The following is a 17,094-nucleotide window of genomic DNA, read 5'->3' on the forward strand; positions in this document are numbered from 1 at the left end:
CCTCCCCACGCCACCGGACCATTGGTATGTACGGCAGCATCCCGGCCGCCTTTGATTCTTAATGCGACATTATTCCTACAGGTGTGATAATGAGAAATTGAAATCTCTCGCGCAAATACAAAGCTCTTTATTAAATCGGATTACGTTCCTCCGATCATTAATCTGAAATGCGATTTGCCCCTTTGCATCGGGTCTCCTACAAAACGCATGAATTTTTTTCCCTTTTCGGACTCTTAAAGCCCAGACCCAGAAAGCTTATATATTTTCTTAAGTTTTGATCTTTCATCCCTTCGATTTCTTAAACGTTATACCCAGTTAAAAACGGGAACGAACGAACTATTTTACAGCATTTTTAGCCAATACATCGTACGAAAGTTCGTTGCAATCACAGAAAACTCGAGAATTTCGAAAACTTATTCCGAAACTCCATAATTTATTTTCAAATGCACACTCGAAACTAACCTAACCTAGCGTAAAATAACGCAATCGGCGTTAATCCCTGAAGTATTTACTTCTTTGCATTACACGCGCGCTTTCCTCGTCGGACTAACGGGGATATTTTTCTTTGTTTTTTTTTTAAATTAAGCATTTACAAAATTTAAAATTAAAGGAAAATACACTCTTGTAATTTATAATTTATCGAAGTTCCTTTAACGGGTAATTTATAGCGACATTATCGGTTCGAAACGCGACTCTTTCATTACCTTATTCTACCATTTTGGATATCGGTCTTTGTACGCCGAAGCTCCTCTCTCGAATCTAGCCAAATAATACTTATTGGCCATTTAAACGGCAATTTCGGGAGGGAGTCGGTGGCATCTGGTCTCTAACCAATAGCCTAATGATGCGGCAATCTAGCAAAACGCCCGCAGCTACCGCCGCTCGACAAAGCTCGAAAGAGTACGGATAGTCAATCGGACGGACAAAAAATTGCTTGATTTTTTTCGGACTATAACCCGTTGGCTTCTTTTATTTTAAGTGTTTTCGTTTCGAATTCCGAAAACTTGCTCGACCAAGCGTGAGAGTAATCTTGTTAGTGGCTGACGTATCAACTCCTACTCGAAACCGCAATTACCCCTGGGCTAAAACTCTGACAGCTAGACAATGAATCCGCTGTTGCCTCTTTTATTGTTTCGTACAGAATATTTTTTCAGTCGGAATGAAATTGGATGAGATGCGAAAAGACTTCTTTACTTAAAGAAAAAAAATTAAAAAATATTATATATATATTTAGTTATAAGCGGGAGCCGAGGCGCTTGGTTTTATTCGAATCTTTCCACCGCCCTGGGCTGTCTTTTCCTCTATTATTTCGAGTCTTTTAGGAAATTATTGATGGCGTGATGTCACAGGTCATTAAAATATTTCGCATTCGAAGGACGATTCGGTCATTAAAGAGAAATTAATGTGTTTTAGGTGACGTTTCCACCGACGAAACGAATTCTTCCACACTTTACGTGTAATTTTTCACCGAAATTTTCGTCTAACAAAAGAAAGATACAACGTCGTATCGAATGGAGTAATGATTTCGAAACAATAAGTTAAATGTATCGAATCGACTGGGTATAAATTAATCATAAATATTACCGATACGTAATTAAATTTCGAGTAAAGAGGAAAATGTTGTAAGTCGACGTTGTCACATAAATTAAGTTAATGCGACTGGGGTTACTCTAGACAAGAAGAAAATTAATTTACGACCAAATATGGCCGACGGAACTTTCTCAATTAGCGATATTTTAGCCGGGATCGTGCCCCCTTTTTTTATTATTTACTTATTTTTACGGTCGACGTCTAAACGGCACGAAATATAACAAAGGCCTCATCTCCGATCGGGCCGTAACCCAGTTAAATAAATGTCGGGGGTGCGGGTAGATTGTCCCCTGTCTATGGAATAGTAGGACCTCCGCCTGATAATCCGGATGTATCCCCACCTACCCCAGAGTCCGTGGGTCATTACCTCTCACGGTAAAGTAGTGGGCGGTATAAAAGACACGGAGTGGCTCTCTCGTCTCTAAATGGGTGAATTGAACTTTCGATGGGTGGACTGTCTCTGCAAATTGTCCGTCGTTCAATCTTGCCTTCTAATGGTTGCTAATAGCATCTAATAACGGTAGGCAATTTCTAATCGGCATGCCACTTTGCTCTCTCTCTCTCTTTCTGTAAAGAAGTGCACGGGTAATTGTTTGAATTTCGGAATGCTTTTAATGAAATGCTCGTCTCGTAAACTCGAACCCGTTCGAGTTCTCGAAACGACGACAAAACGGCAGTTTAGCGAATAATCACAGAGGATTTCGTTTTTGAAAATTCGTCCTACCTAAATTACGTTTCTCACGTCGTGTCGTCCGTGTTAAAGTTATTTCTCGTTGACATATAATTACGATTGTGTTAATAAACAATATCGATTCGTTCCTTTCTTGGAGTGTTTATAAGTGGATAGGACATTATCTGGAGTACTTTTTTTTTCCTAACGTGAGGTTATTGTTGAAGGTGATGGGACGTTACTTATTGTCCGAAAATAGTTCGTCTTTCAATCACGAATCGGTTCCATATAGGTTATTAACCAATTTACGCTGGTACACACTAAATTTAGCCGTCGATTACCGGTTGATAAAATCTAAATGACGCTTCCATTACAAATAGATTTTATTATTTGTTTAAATATTAACTGGATTATGTGTTCTTATGTAAAGTCATATTTATTCCCGAGTTTAAAAAACTTAAAATTTTTATAGAGCCAGGATTCAATTAAATTTGAAACCGTGAATGATCGGATGATTATGAAGTATATTATTTGGAATGATACCGGACAGTGGACACGTGGAAGAATTGTTTATTATTTAAATTTCCCTTAAGTGAAGTTAATTATTTTTTACTTTTTATACAATTTATTTGCAGTTTTTGCTAAATTTTTAATGTTTACAGACAGCAGAAATTACAAAAACTAAGTAGCCTACGTATAAAACTTTATGTATTAATATTTTTGTTTATATCTGATTATTTTATAGGTTTACATAAAATATATATATTTTTTTATTTTTAAACAAAATTTAACTTTGAATAATAAATTGCAATTATGAATTGTAAATAAACCGATTTGTATAAGTTATTTGTTCATTTTCTTCTAAAAACATTGTAACTAGCGGAAAAAATTGCGTAGCTAAAAATAATAATGTAAAAGAAAAAAATTTGAGAATTTTCTCGTTCGTTTATCTCCTTTCGTTTGGACAAAACGATTAAGAATAGAATAATAAAATTTATTAGGCTACATGGCTGATATAAAATTAAAACTAGGTTCTAGAAATGAAGAGGAAGAAGTTGTTAGTTTGGTTCTCCTGGGAACGACGAAGAGGAGGAAATACTTTTCTTTATATTATTTTCCTGTTCGACTCCTTAAATGAAACCATTACGATGTTGACAATGACATTCGCAGATTCTCTGTGTGAAATTCGAACAATGCTTCTCTTTAAAGCTAACGAGGTCCACAATTTGGAAATTATATCTCCGCTCCATTTATTAACGAAGAAAAAAATATATACTTACTTTTTTTAAATCGCAATTATATGTACAATTTTACAATCAATCTTGACGCACAGACCTACAGATAAAGTGTTTCTTCCGAATGTAAACTAGTTGTAAGCGTATACTTACATTCATTTATTGAACGTTACTGAACTTTTGACCATCGGATTAATTTAATTTAAATAAACATATTATCATAACTGCTATATTTATCGAAGCTTTATTGTAATTGTTGGATACTTTATGTAGTGTTACCGTATGGTGCTTATTTGTAGAATGTGCGTGAGGTTCGAATGTATAAGATGCTATTGACAGATGTATTAATAAATGGAATTTAATCGAAAACAAAAATAGAGTACACTGCAGTTATAGGCTACACGTTTGCATTTACACATTTCGCAGATACGTTGAATGCTGAGCTTCTTAGTATTTGCTCCTTAACTTTTCTTATAAGAAATTGCTCGTTAACGTTTTTAACTAGTGTTGGTTACACTACTATTACATTAAACTATTGTTTGGAAACTGTTTCTATGCTATTTTTTACCACAAAATGTGCAAAAACGCAGATGTCTTCGTGACTGAAGTGATTATCATTTAACACAAACAGATAGCCATAATAACAGTTGTAACTATTTATTACTTCATAACTTGGTGCATGGTTAGACACTGGGCATTTTTAAAAATCTTAAAGGTGGCCAGTGTTTACCTATGCACCCAGTTGTAAAGTAAAGAATAATTAAAGGAAGACACGGTTTCAGAATAAGTCAATAAAAGTTTTAACATTAATATATTTTGCATATCCAAATGACATTTTGCATTTTGTGTGTAACCATTCTTACAGTTTATCTTTACATTTTTATTGGAAACGATGCGTATACAGTCGACCCCCCTATAACACGGTAGATACGTTCCGGTTTTTATGAATCCATTTTCTACGAGTCCAGCCAATCACAGCCCGGCACGTATGCAGTTTACGGACTAAGGCTGTTTGAAAGGTTTCTTCCATATAATTAATCGATTCTAGACTAATTCGACTCAACATTTCCAAAATACGTATAATTTTTTGGGAATAATCCATATAAACTATGCTATAAACAAAAAATTGTAGGATTACTTACCGAGCATGCACCGTTCGACTACGCCATTGCTTAAACTTGTTTTCGTCGTGGAGCTTGTCATCGAATGGCGCTCACGTGCTTCCTGATTAATTATTTTTTTTGCGAAAAATTCGCTGAACTTTGGAGACATCATTAATATAAATATAATTTTTATGGACGTTAAGTAATAAATGTTTTTAGTATGTCCGCTGCTCGTTTAAACTCGACGGTTTGTACAATATCCGCTATTGGTCTAGATTCGACCAATCCTGTCGCGACACGAGTCGGCGATGACGTTTTACCGAATTACAGGAGTTTTTTTTAGCGTGTTTGTACGAATACTGTCGCAATTTTTTCGCCGTGATATAGGAATCCGAACTATATGAACCCGTGTTATAGGGGGTCGACTGTAATTAATAAATTTACCCACTTTTTTACTGTAAATTGATCTATTGTACAGTACTGTACGGATCTACGGGTCCGTTAAATATGCTATAGTTTTAATTTATTATAACATAATTCTGTCAGGCTAACAGCAATGGTTTTTAATACTCATAATAAGTTTATTTAATTATGTATAAATTTTATAATGTTATAACTTGTATGTTGATTAAATAGCATCTATAATCTCTGGATTGATCGAAAGTTTACTTTTAATTTTATAGGTTAAATTTGATGTTTTGGATTAATTTAGTCTGAATTCATTTTTATTCCACTTAAAGATTATCATAGATTTACTTTGCTGTTTTTAGGATGAATTTCAGTGTAGACTTATGAAATAATGGAAGGATATAAATATATAATACATTTATATTATAAGAAATATGATAATTTTCTTTTTACTATTACAGTATTATTATTATTTTCTAACAAAGCTTGATTTGATAGAAAATAGAAAGATAGATTTAAATACTTTAACATTGAGCGATGATTGATGTCATTAGAGATAATGCCGGTTTGTTTTTGTTTATAAAGTTTTAGTAGAAGGGTATTCCGGTATAGCAGAACAATATATAACCTACTAAATACTATGACGTTTCGTTTGTTTCTTCGCAGTTTTACCGGACAGAAATTCTGAATTACATAATTTATATGCATATCTTATTAATATAAATATTTAATGTACGACGAACCAATTGTCACGTTTTTTTTTAAATTTAGAATCATCTCCCATGTCTGCTTTATTTTAAATTCTAACGTTGAGTAAGATTCTATTAAAAAAATCGAATTTAAATGAAAAATGTTCTTGATTTGTAGGTTTTATTCGAAATGCGAATGTAGCAGTTAATTTGTTTCATTATTACGTGTTCTTCTATAATCATAAAGTATCTGTTCTCCTTGAAAGAAATAGCTTATCTGCTTAATGAATCTTCTTCGAATCCATGAATGATTTTGCACATCTCTGTGATTTAGTAACAAAATTTTCAAATGGTTGTATCGACACTCCTCATATTCCTACAGAAAATGCATGGTGCAGTCTAGTGTTGGAAATTTAAATGCTCTTATTTACAAAGATAATTACGTAATATATTATATATGGCCCAATTTTGTTACAAAGAAAATTTATCAAATTATAAAATAAACTTATTAATGTTCTAATTAAATTTAAAAATTTCTTAATTATTTTTCTAGTTTAATTGCTAAGAATTTTGCACGTGCTTTTTAATATTGATGTTCTAACTTGACACGTGGAATAAATCGCATTACGAAACCATACATTCACTTTTAAGCATTTCTCAATGGAAAATACTTAAAATTTTAACTATGATTTAAAAGTGTATTTTATAAGAAAGATGGTCCAAAAGTTAGTGAACCGTGTTTTATTTTTCACGAAGATTTATGCCAATACTTCATAAACGTGTATTATAACTTTATAATTTGGAACTGAAGAAGGGTGTCGTCTTAAACACATTTTGAATAGCTGAGTATTTGAATAAGACAGCAGTTTAGTCTTTATGTTGGTTAACTGATTTTTGGACTACTCTGTCTATGGTAAAATTTATATTATTAATAGTAACTTCCATTCTCGTCCGTGGATATCTTCGTGTCTATAAATGTTAGAAGATTATATTTACAGTATATACCTTTTCCCATCTTTGTTAAAATCGAGATTTTGATTTTTTTTTTTTTTTCATTTTTTCGTCATTAACACACCACTCTGTTTGGAATTCTATTTACACTTCACGTGTCAAATTCGCTTGGAATGTGTACAGTACATTTGATAGACTATTGCCTATAGCTCTAATGTATCAAAAATATAATGGATTGCATCAAACCGGATAAAATAAAACGTGCATTTTACCGCACTAATGATGGTTATTTCGTGTCTTAGAAAAGGAAATTTAAGACGTATTTAAGAGTATTGCATGGACTCCTTAATAATACACGAGTAATCTGTTGATCTCACTTCTTAAATACGCTTTATAAATGCCAGCACTTAGTAGGTTACATTAAAGTAGAAATTTTGTAAGTGTTAAAAGGACAATTCGTAACCGCTTAAAGAACGAATTTTTCTCGCTAATATGACTGCTACTTGTCGTTATAAATTGCAGTTTTAGTTTACGAAATTTCATTAATTAAAAGTTTTAACGATAATACTGAATATTTATTTTTACTAAGTCATTTGTAAATCACAGAATGCGCTATCGTTTAACTAAACGAACACACGAATGGTTTCCCTCCCACTCTGTGTACTCATCATAAATGTACGTATTTGGGTATTATGGTATTAAGTTTAGATTTGCCCTGTCTTTTTTAACTTAAGTTCTCTTTCTGTGAGGAAGCCACGTCCTAAAATTACAAAACGTTACCATTTTATAACACTAGTCTACGTTACTTCCAATCATTTTATGAATAAATTGCCATTTAAAATCGTCGAAACGGATAATTCCGATTGAAAACGAACGAATAATGGGTGGGAAGATCGTAAAAAACCCAAAACATGTGTACGGTTTATTGTTCACGAAGATCGTGTCATGCGACCAGATTCCCAAGAATAATAAATAACGTTACGACACATTTAGGTCCACAACATACGTTGTTAAATTCGAATTCCACTTTCAAAAAGCAATTGGATTGCATTTTGGTAGACGAAGAGGATCCATTGACGGACGATATAACCGATATCAAAATGTGGAACGTCGCAGACAATTAGCATAGATCTATTATTATCCAAATAATGCTGTCATGCAACATACATTTAGGAGGAGCCATTATCGGTCGAAACGTGGGAAATAAGAGGCTGTTTGAATTATTTTCTGCCAATTCGTGTATTTAAATTATTCAGAAACTTAATTAAAAGAAACGAGTAGAAAATTCATCTTTTCACTTATAAAGGATGATGAATGAACGAAAAAATACAATTGTACGTCCAGGTGTGAATTGCTGGACTCCTAACTCCCGACACCTGCGCCGGGAGACGAGAAAGCTTTCTATACGAAATTTTTCGTAGTCACGTTGTAGTCACCCGAGATAAACAGTAACGTGTAGTCACGGTTTAGCCTTAAGAAATTGCTTTACCGACTTCCTACACCTGGTGTCCGTCATTGGAGCAATTAAGCGCTTGTTAAAGGCACCGCCGCAATCTTTCCAAGTACATATCCTGTTTACTCCTTCGCAAACCAATTAAATTCCAGTTACACTAACTACTGTTATTTTAACGAGAGCCCCTCTTTTTTTTCTACCTTAATGAATAAAGCGATATCTCCGGACTGACAATAGCTTTGACATTGAGTGGTAGCGATGCGACGTCCTCTTCCACAGACGTTCGCCCGTACAAATATATAATGGTTTCCCCCCGGGAACACTTCACATAATCGATTTTATCAAAGACCACACCAAACTTTTGCCATTAAACTTGAATTTCCTAAAACTTCCCATGCCACAGTTCATAAATATTCCTCTGCATCCATAGCTAATGCTAATTTCTTATTTATTTATGGTCATGGCGGAGTTAAATCCAGGAAAATTCACCAAAAAATTTATTATTTTATATCGAATTATTGACTTGTTTATTACTGCTTGATACAGTATCGAGTCTCTTGTTTAAGTCGGGATCGTTACAATAATTAGGGACTGCTTGAGGAATTTTGATCTTAGTCTCACTTAACTCGAGGAGAGTTGGACCACCACTAATGGCTTTGGTCATCGGCGGTGCTCGAGATAAGGCGTTTCGCGGGTTTTCGACACGTGTCTCTTTTGTCCCACGTAGACAAGATGAACACGTGTATACAAGACCATCCATAATCCTTGTAGATNACGATTGCTTCCGACCGGAATTTCACCATACCTTAGAGTGTGGCAACTAAATTTTTCCGGTCTGGCAAACTTTCTTCGTACCTAATCATTTATTGTAAATTTAAATAAATTATTGGGTGTCGGATGCGTCGAAGCAACCCGCTCGGAACGTAGGCCTTTTTGAAGATTTAAACCCCTCTCTCTCTGTAAGTCTCACTTAACTCGAGGAGAGTTGGACCACCACTAATGGCTTTGGTCATCGGCGGTGCTCGAGATAAGGCGTTTCGCGGGTTTTCGACACGTGTCTCTTTTGTCCCACGTAGACAAGATGAACACGTGTATACAAGACCATCCATAATCCTTGTAGATACCACGTATACATTGGCCATTTTAAATTATGTTAATTATAATAATTAACTAGTTTAAAATTCCCTTTCATTGTATATCGAATTCTTATATGTAAATGATAGGAATGCCGTCGAAACGACTACATTGTACAGAAAATTAATTAGAAAAAAAAATATGCCAACTAATTTAATTAATATTTTAACCGATAGATGATTCGATAAGACATTGAAGAATATTTTATTAGGCAGACAAAAGACAAAACGAGGAGTATAACCGTTACATTCTTATTGCTAATTTTACAAAATAGACTAACGAGATAGCAGATAAATACAGTCACAATTACGGATAACCATCACCGAAACACGAAAAGTTTTACAAGCATGAAGTTCTTTTGACAATTACGCTATTCCCCGATTGGTGATAGATGTAGTTTATCTTTTAGGTTAAGATAAGGAAAAATCAATCTTATCGTAATTATGAACCGAACTTGGTTTTACTGCATTTTAACTGCTAGAGGCGAAAACTTACATCCTATATAACCTGTATTTTTTTTTTTCTTCCGAAAACAATCTAAACACATGATCTACGGAAGATTGGCAGATAAAAGTAAATTCAGTCTGGCTCACATTTAACTCGGTCGCTTACGTTATTGCTGGAAAGTTTAAAATTTACCACCAGTTATTGTAAAACCTCGGAATCGAAAGATAAGACGAAATTTCTCCTATTGTGTTGAGTAAGAGGAAAAAATAATCGTGGCATCTCCACGTTAATGCATTCCCATTTTTATATAGTATCATTAAATGTATCTCATGTTTGACCTCTAAACCAGAAGCTAAATATAGTATATCGCGAATCTAAACAATACCGTCGGGAAAATACGCCCGATTTTACTGCTGTTTGCCACTTCATTCTTTTTTGAAATTAAAAAATTTTAAAAAGAATGAAGTGGTAAACGAGTGGAAATTAGTGTTTAATGAAAGTATAGTTTAGAAATTTCTTATGAAATTTTTTTAAGTATAAATTGCTTTAAAAGTCTTTGTTTACGGCTCGAAAAATCAATAAAGTTGCAAATTTGGTCGAATATGAGAAAACTTGGCGATGAAGACGTCAGCGAGACGGAGTGGAAAAACTGGTTGATACTATTGGAAGAGCGAGATTCAGTAGTAAGCAAACAGAAGAGGGACGGGTCCCTTAACTTCCTAATGAAGTCGAAAGGCAAACAGACGAGTCGGAATTCGAGAAAGTAAGAAGAGGACTTACGTACGAAAGAATATTTACCTTAAAAAATGCCACTTCTGATCTTACATCATATAGATTTTAAAGAAGAGGATAGAAAAAAGAAGCTGTCAGACTCTACACATCTGGAAATTTGATCCCGGAAAGAATCAAATAATAAATTCTGATTGTCCTACTTAATACAGGTAAACCTAAAATTTTAACAGTATGCAAACAATACCGTATTATTAATGAAGGGAAGGTTACAGGCAGGCAAAGAGTCGATAAATTTAAAGATTAGAAGAAGAATAATAGTAGAGAATATTCGTATCTCTTTTCTTAATCATAGTGTGGTTAAACGGAATATTAATTGTTCGACTACAATCATTTTAGTGGACGACGATGAAAATTCATCATTCGTTTAAGTTATTATTATGCATTTTATTGTACTGTATTTAGATTTTTATGCGGGTCTTTAAACCGTTGATAATAGTAGATAAGGAAATTTAATATTAACTTGGCAACTACGAATTTATAAGAGTATATATTAATGAAAAAGTTGATAGTCTTTCGGATTCCAAAAGAACACGAAAGATTAATTAAAATTACTTTTTTATACGAGGATAGAGGAATTTCTCTTTAATTCGGTAGCAAATATCATTTTTCGCTTTCAATAATGCAGAGTGACGGAAAATTCACTATTAACTATTGTACAGACAAAATTTTCGTCTTATTAAAATTCTTTATTACTTAAAAAATTTTTAAAAATTGTTCGGTAAAATTGGTCTATGTTACAACGCTTCGGCACTGTCTCAAATTGCCGATTTTTCTGCAAAAACGGTTAACTGACTTTTGGCCCACCCTCCCTGTTCTGTAATGTTCTTTTCCATTGAATAATTTAGCTAAAAGCGAAATTTATGCGAGTATTTCTTTTGTAACTAGGACTTAGCCTAATATTCATCCAGAGTCGATCGAGTTTCTTTAGAAAAGAGGAAGTGTATTCATTTCCTTTTACTGTATATTATTCGAGATAACAATCAACGTATTCCTTAATAAAAACAAATAAAAGAAAATGATCTAACCCTAGAAAAAACATTAATTGAAACTTCTTATTACTAATATGTGTATTAAATATATTTTCTCCATTTTAAAACTGTATACAGGATTTGCCGCGAGCAATTCTTAAAGAGAAAAGACGATCATTTTCTTTTTTTCTTTGGTTTTTTTTTCGGTAAAGAGTATTTCTTTTACGGTTATTTACCGTACCAAGAATGAAAACTCGTAATTAAATTAATACTCCCCTTCTCCAAACAGACCAGAGTCGAAAACAAAGACTCTTAAATAGTGGCGAGTGGCTGGGGGGATTGTGGAGTACGAAGTCACGATCGAAATCGTATTCTTCAAATTAGAAGTAATTATAAGTCGGTGGGCTATCGATGTTACGTCGTTACGACGTCGTTATTGTTATTAGGTAAAAAATACCGAGACGTCAATCTTTCCATTAAAACACATACGAGGAGAGAGGACAACGTCTTCTGCAAATACTGTATCTTAGAGGGGAAGCTCGTCTCTAAGATACGAGCTACAACTTCAGCGAATGGTGATTTTTAACGTTAAGGGAAAGGGTTACACACAAAAGACTTTCTACAATCCCAACGAAGGACTTTCGATAATGACACATTCATGGCAGACAATTCGGTGTAACGTTCGTAAAAAAAACCCCGTTACAAAGAAGATAATGGTGCAGAACACAATACCTTTGGTAGGTATACAAATTTCGGCCCGACCCGGTTTTTATAAATTGCAAACAAATTATTAGCATTTAATGTCGGTAAATGTAATATCCCCTAGCGATATATAGGACGTTTAATAGAATACACCTGTGCCGATCGAGTGGTTTACATAATAATGAAAATTTTTCCAACTTTTCTGCCTACCGAAAATTTAAAATTGAAATGAGACGAGGGGGAGACAAATCTAGGTCAGATCCGTTGGTAAAAACTAGGCATTGTGTTGCAATTTTTTGAGGAATATCCAAAATAATGACGACTTACGAAAGGGCAAGACTCGGAAATTTTTACCTGGACGTCGGCACGATAAGTGGGTTCGGCCTTAGGGCCCGCGGCTGTCACGTTGAGCAGAAAAGACAATACAACATCAATCGGTTGTCCCGAATGTCCTAACTTGTCAACATCGTGTACATTATCCGTTCGGCTTTCTTTCCTCTCGTCGTGTTCGCCCTTCCCCCTATGTAATTTTCCAGTTAAGCACACCCTCTTTTTCGGTCCATTGTGCGAATAACCGGCGCGCGTGTTATTCGCCTAACGCCCGACCCCAAAAATTTCGCCAGCAGATATTCAATTAATAAGTGAGGTAGCCCCAATTCGCCGTATTAATTTAATTACCTATTAAGTTTCCGATTTAAAAAAAAAAATTGAAAATTAAAAGGCTCGCCTCGTATGGCTCTATTATACCCAGATTTTAGTTTTTATGGATAATTATACTCTTCCACGGATTCGGCCCCGGGCGCGAATATTAATACTCCATTATTGACGATTGACTCCGCCGGCCGTGTATGTAAATTGAATATAAAGTACGAACCGGCCGTAAATTATTTAATTAGGTTATTAGCGCACTAAACGTAATAAACTGTTTATACAAATTACGAGGAAATATAAAAAAAGGACCTCACTGCAACCCGGATATATTTAACTGACTTCCACTCCAAATTGTTTCATTCCTGGATGAAATGCTGCGGATAAACAATACTGAATTTTCTAATACATTACAGTTTTTAAGCTTAATCGTGATTAAACCATTCTCTTAATTATAATTAAGTGGTAAACTTAGGGAAAAGTAACGAGATTTTCGCAATTCTAACTAATTTTAGAGAAAGTTAAGACTTTCTCTAAAATTAGTTTGGGTTAGTTCATACCAAAGAGGTTGACAAATTAATTAAAAGTTCAAAATACAATGGAAATTTCGTCATTTCTATTGGAATTTATACGGTATCGAACCGGTTGGTCGTTATATAAATTTTTGAATTTAATCACATTGAAATTTATTTCGTCAAAAAGACCTAACCCCTTAAATAATATATAAATAACGACAGTCGGAGTTTCCGCACCAACTCTTCACATATATAAATTTTCATACAATATTGGGCCTGTTACTAGATACATATATATATAGTTTCGGTGCGTTTAAGTTAGCAAAGAACGGATAAGGACGCGTATATTAAGGGTATTTTACGAGTGGAGGAAGGATGAAAACACGAAATTAAGACATAAATTATAACACTAGAAAGTGTCTGTCTATCGCTGGCGCGGCAAAACACGACACTACTAACTTTTGCGGAATTGAAAATAAATTTTTTTTTTATCAACTACTTCCTTGGGTAGTGTTTTGGTCACTGCCCAATAAGATTTTTGGCATGAAACTTGCCTCTTTTGTATTCAGGAGGTGATCGGAATGAATAAATGCGACTCTCCCTCGAAAATTCTCTCCAGTCGTGTCGTACTAATGGTAATGACTTTTACACCTGACCTTTGCATTTTCCGACTGGAATCTCTCGTTTCTGCCGCATTTTATTTCGTCGGTTCCGGAAAGACGGCGTTCTGTTTGTCTGGTTGTAAAATTCCTACTACTAACTCCGTTCGTTCGGCGCTTTTCTTTCTTCAATTTTAACTTCTGTACATTTAGAAAACGCCCGCTCCTCTTCCTTAAATAAGCCAAAAACCCTTCGTATATTTTATAGATTTGTTTCGAATTTAAGGTAAATTCTCCCATCTTCGGAAACACCGCTTTACACGGAAGGAAGAAAGCAAGTGTCTAGATTATTACCATTTAAACAATGACGATAACAACTTGAAAATTAAACCCTTCTCAAAACATATGGCAATTAACTGATTTTACGGGTTTCACTGTATACTTTCTTATATACATAAGTTATATTGTTCGGTAACTTAGTCGAAATGGAAGGAAATGTGGGCAAAAGTGGCTAGTACACAGCGACATCTGGTATTAGAAATTTAAAATTGCCAGATATTTTAATTCGGATGATAAGACAAATTGAGGGATGAAAAATGTGATATTGTGAGGAGCTCCTCTCGGGCGATTTTGCCTTATTCGTGTAAAGAAATGAACTCGAGGTAAGATTTTCCTATTATTTTAATATTAAAGTTCACAATTTCACGAAAAATTGATCAATCTGTTAATTTTCAAACGGTACGTGTTATAATTACTCGATTCCTTAGCCTATTATTCGATAAATATTTAAAAAATTTTCATAAAATTGAACGATTTTTATCTATCCCGCGATAATGGACTCGTTCGTCTTTAAAATCGCGCAAAAATTGATGGATTAAGGATCAAATTAAATTTTAAGTTTCTTGTAATTAATGACCACCTTAAAAATAAAGTCAATTAATCATCTTAATTAAGATCTACGCTTGCCGTAAGGCTAAATATTTAAGTTTTAATATTTTCAAACAATTCAAAATGTATTTCTTATTTGAAATTACTTTTTTTTTATTAAATGTTTAATAAATTCGTTTTTAATACTGCCAAACAAACAAATTAATATAAGCCAGTCGTAAAGCGATGCTCTATTATATATCATGTAAACACATATAGATATAAAAATTGAAAATTTCTTTACGGAAATTTATGCTTCTATAAATTGGAAGGTTTCCAATATATTTTTATAACATTTAATACAAATACAACTAACTTTATTACTCATACGTAGTAAATTATTACAATGAAAGGGTTACCGCACGTGATAACCCTTTCATTGTAATAATTAATATTTCTATTAAATATCTTAAAAGAAGGAATCAAAAACTAATTGTTAAATATAATAAAAACTAATTGTTATGTATAATCATCCTTTAAAAACCTGTTAGTTTTACGTTTTACAATTAAAAATACTGCGCAAGGTATGATTTTGGCCTCGTTTATGGCAGGAATTGTAAGGAGAAACCAAGAAGAAGAAGAGTATAAAATTAAAGTTTCTCTGAGTGGTTTTGATACGTCTTAAACGCGATTAAAACTAAATAAACCATTCGATACCATAGCAAATAAAACTATAGGAAGGTATGAAATCATTGGCACTATCAAGGATGTAGGTAATTAGAATTAAAACGGAAATTTTCTATTCTAATTAGTTAAAATTCATCGAAAGAAAAGGTCTTAAACAGAAATGATTCGGGAGATTTTTCAAAGGGAAAATACATTTTACTATTTAAAACTATTATTAATTTAAGACGTAAAATATAGTAGTTTAAACTATAGGAAAGCTACCACTTGCATTTTGTTCTATTGCCTTGTAAATTTAAATAAATAAAAACATTCCAGCCGAAAAATACAGATTTATTCACTTTTTTTTTTAAATATTTACTTTACGCTTCTAGAAAATTGACATTTGCATCCAGAAATATCTGACGACATTTAAGAGTCGTTTTAGATGACATTGTAACAAATGTCGTGTGACATTTGTTTTTAAAATAGAAGGGAAAAACCATTTCGACACTAGAGGCGATAATTAATAGTTTTCCAGCCTGTTTTATAAAGTCTAGTTGAAAAAATTTAATAATAAGTGTTATTATAATGATTTATAGCAATATTTACTAATTATTTAATCTTATAATTAAGTACAGGTATACACTGAAATATGACTTTTACCTCGTCCGCCGCCGCACTGTGCCACTAACGAGCTAAAATATAATTATTTATATGGAAATATCACAGATTATAGATGAACTTACTACGTAGAAAAAATTAAAATAAGCTTAAGTAAAAATGCCAAATCGGTCCAATCCGCTTTTTGCATTTGACAGTAATATAATTTTTAGAAAAAATCAGTAAAATAAAAAAGTGGACGACTTTTTGCCACTTTGGATATCGGAGCGCTTTTTGCGTAAGTACCGGTACCCGCATCCCTTTTATCTTTTGCTACAAGATTCTATAACCCGTAAACACAAATTGCATTAAATTATTGGCACTTTATTTAATTGTGTTATATTCAAACTCATTTATAATAGAACATCTATTACCAAAACAGCATTTGTGCAGTCGAAAGAACACAGAAAATCCCTCCGTTCTAACGGTGGCTCGATAGTCCTCTCGAAGAAAAAATTCACAACTTTATTTATACTATTTAGCCTAAAGAAAGATGAAAAACTTTCCGACGCTAGTTTAATTAATTTTACCTCGGTAATTGTTTCCTACATAATTTTGTATTTATGTTAAATTTAAACTCTCACGTAATTCTCTTCACCGGAAAAGGAAAATTGCGGATATCATCTCGCGACACAATGTTTCGTTATTGGTGTTTGTTTATTGGATTAAGAGCCGGATGCATAAAAAGTATTAACGATCCAAACGACTACCAAGTTAACACCAATTCTTCGTAATGTGAGGGAGATACCGTAAGCTTAGCAGTTACATTAATAACATATAATATTAATAATAAATATGTAAATTCGAATTTCTGCTTTACTTTTCCGTAGGCCTTGTAATACTCCATATTAGGTTGGTTTAGAATAGGATTTTGCGTACCGAAATGGTCGTTTCAGATTGACAGTTTCCACAAAATTATCAAGTATCCGAAACGTCGACGTTACAGAGTAATTAAGTAACGAACGGTGTTGTTAAAATCGAAACGATTGAACATTCC

Source organism: Centruroides sculpturatus, unplaced genomic scaffold, assembly GCF_000671375.1.
Source record: "Centruroides sculpturatus isolate CEXI.00-Female unplaced genomic scaffold, Cexi_2.0 scaffold1208, whole genome shotgun sequence".
Taxonomy (NCBI): Eukaryota; Metazoa; Arthropoda; class Arachnida; order Scorpiones; family Buthidae; genus Centruroides; species Centruroides sculpturatus.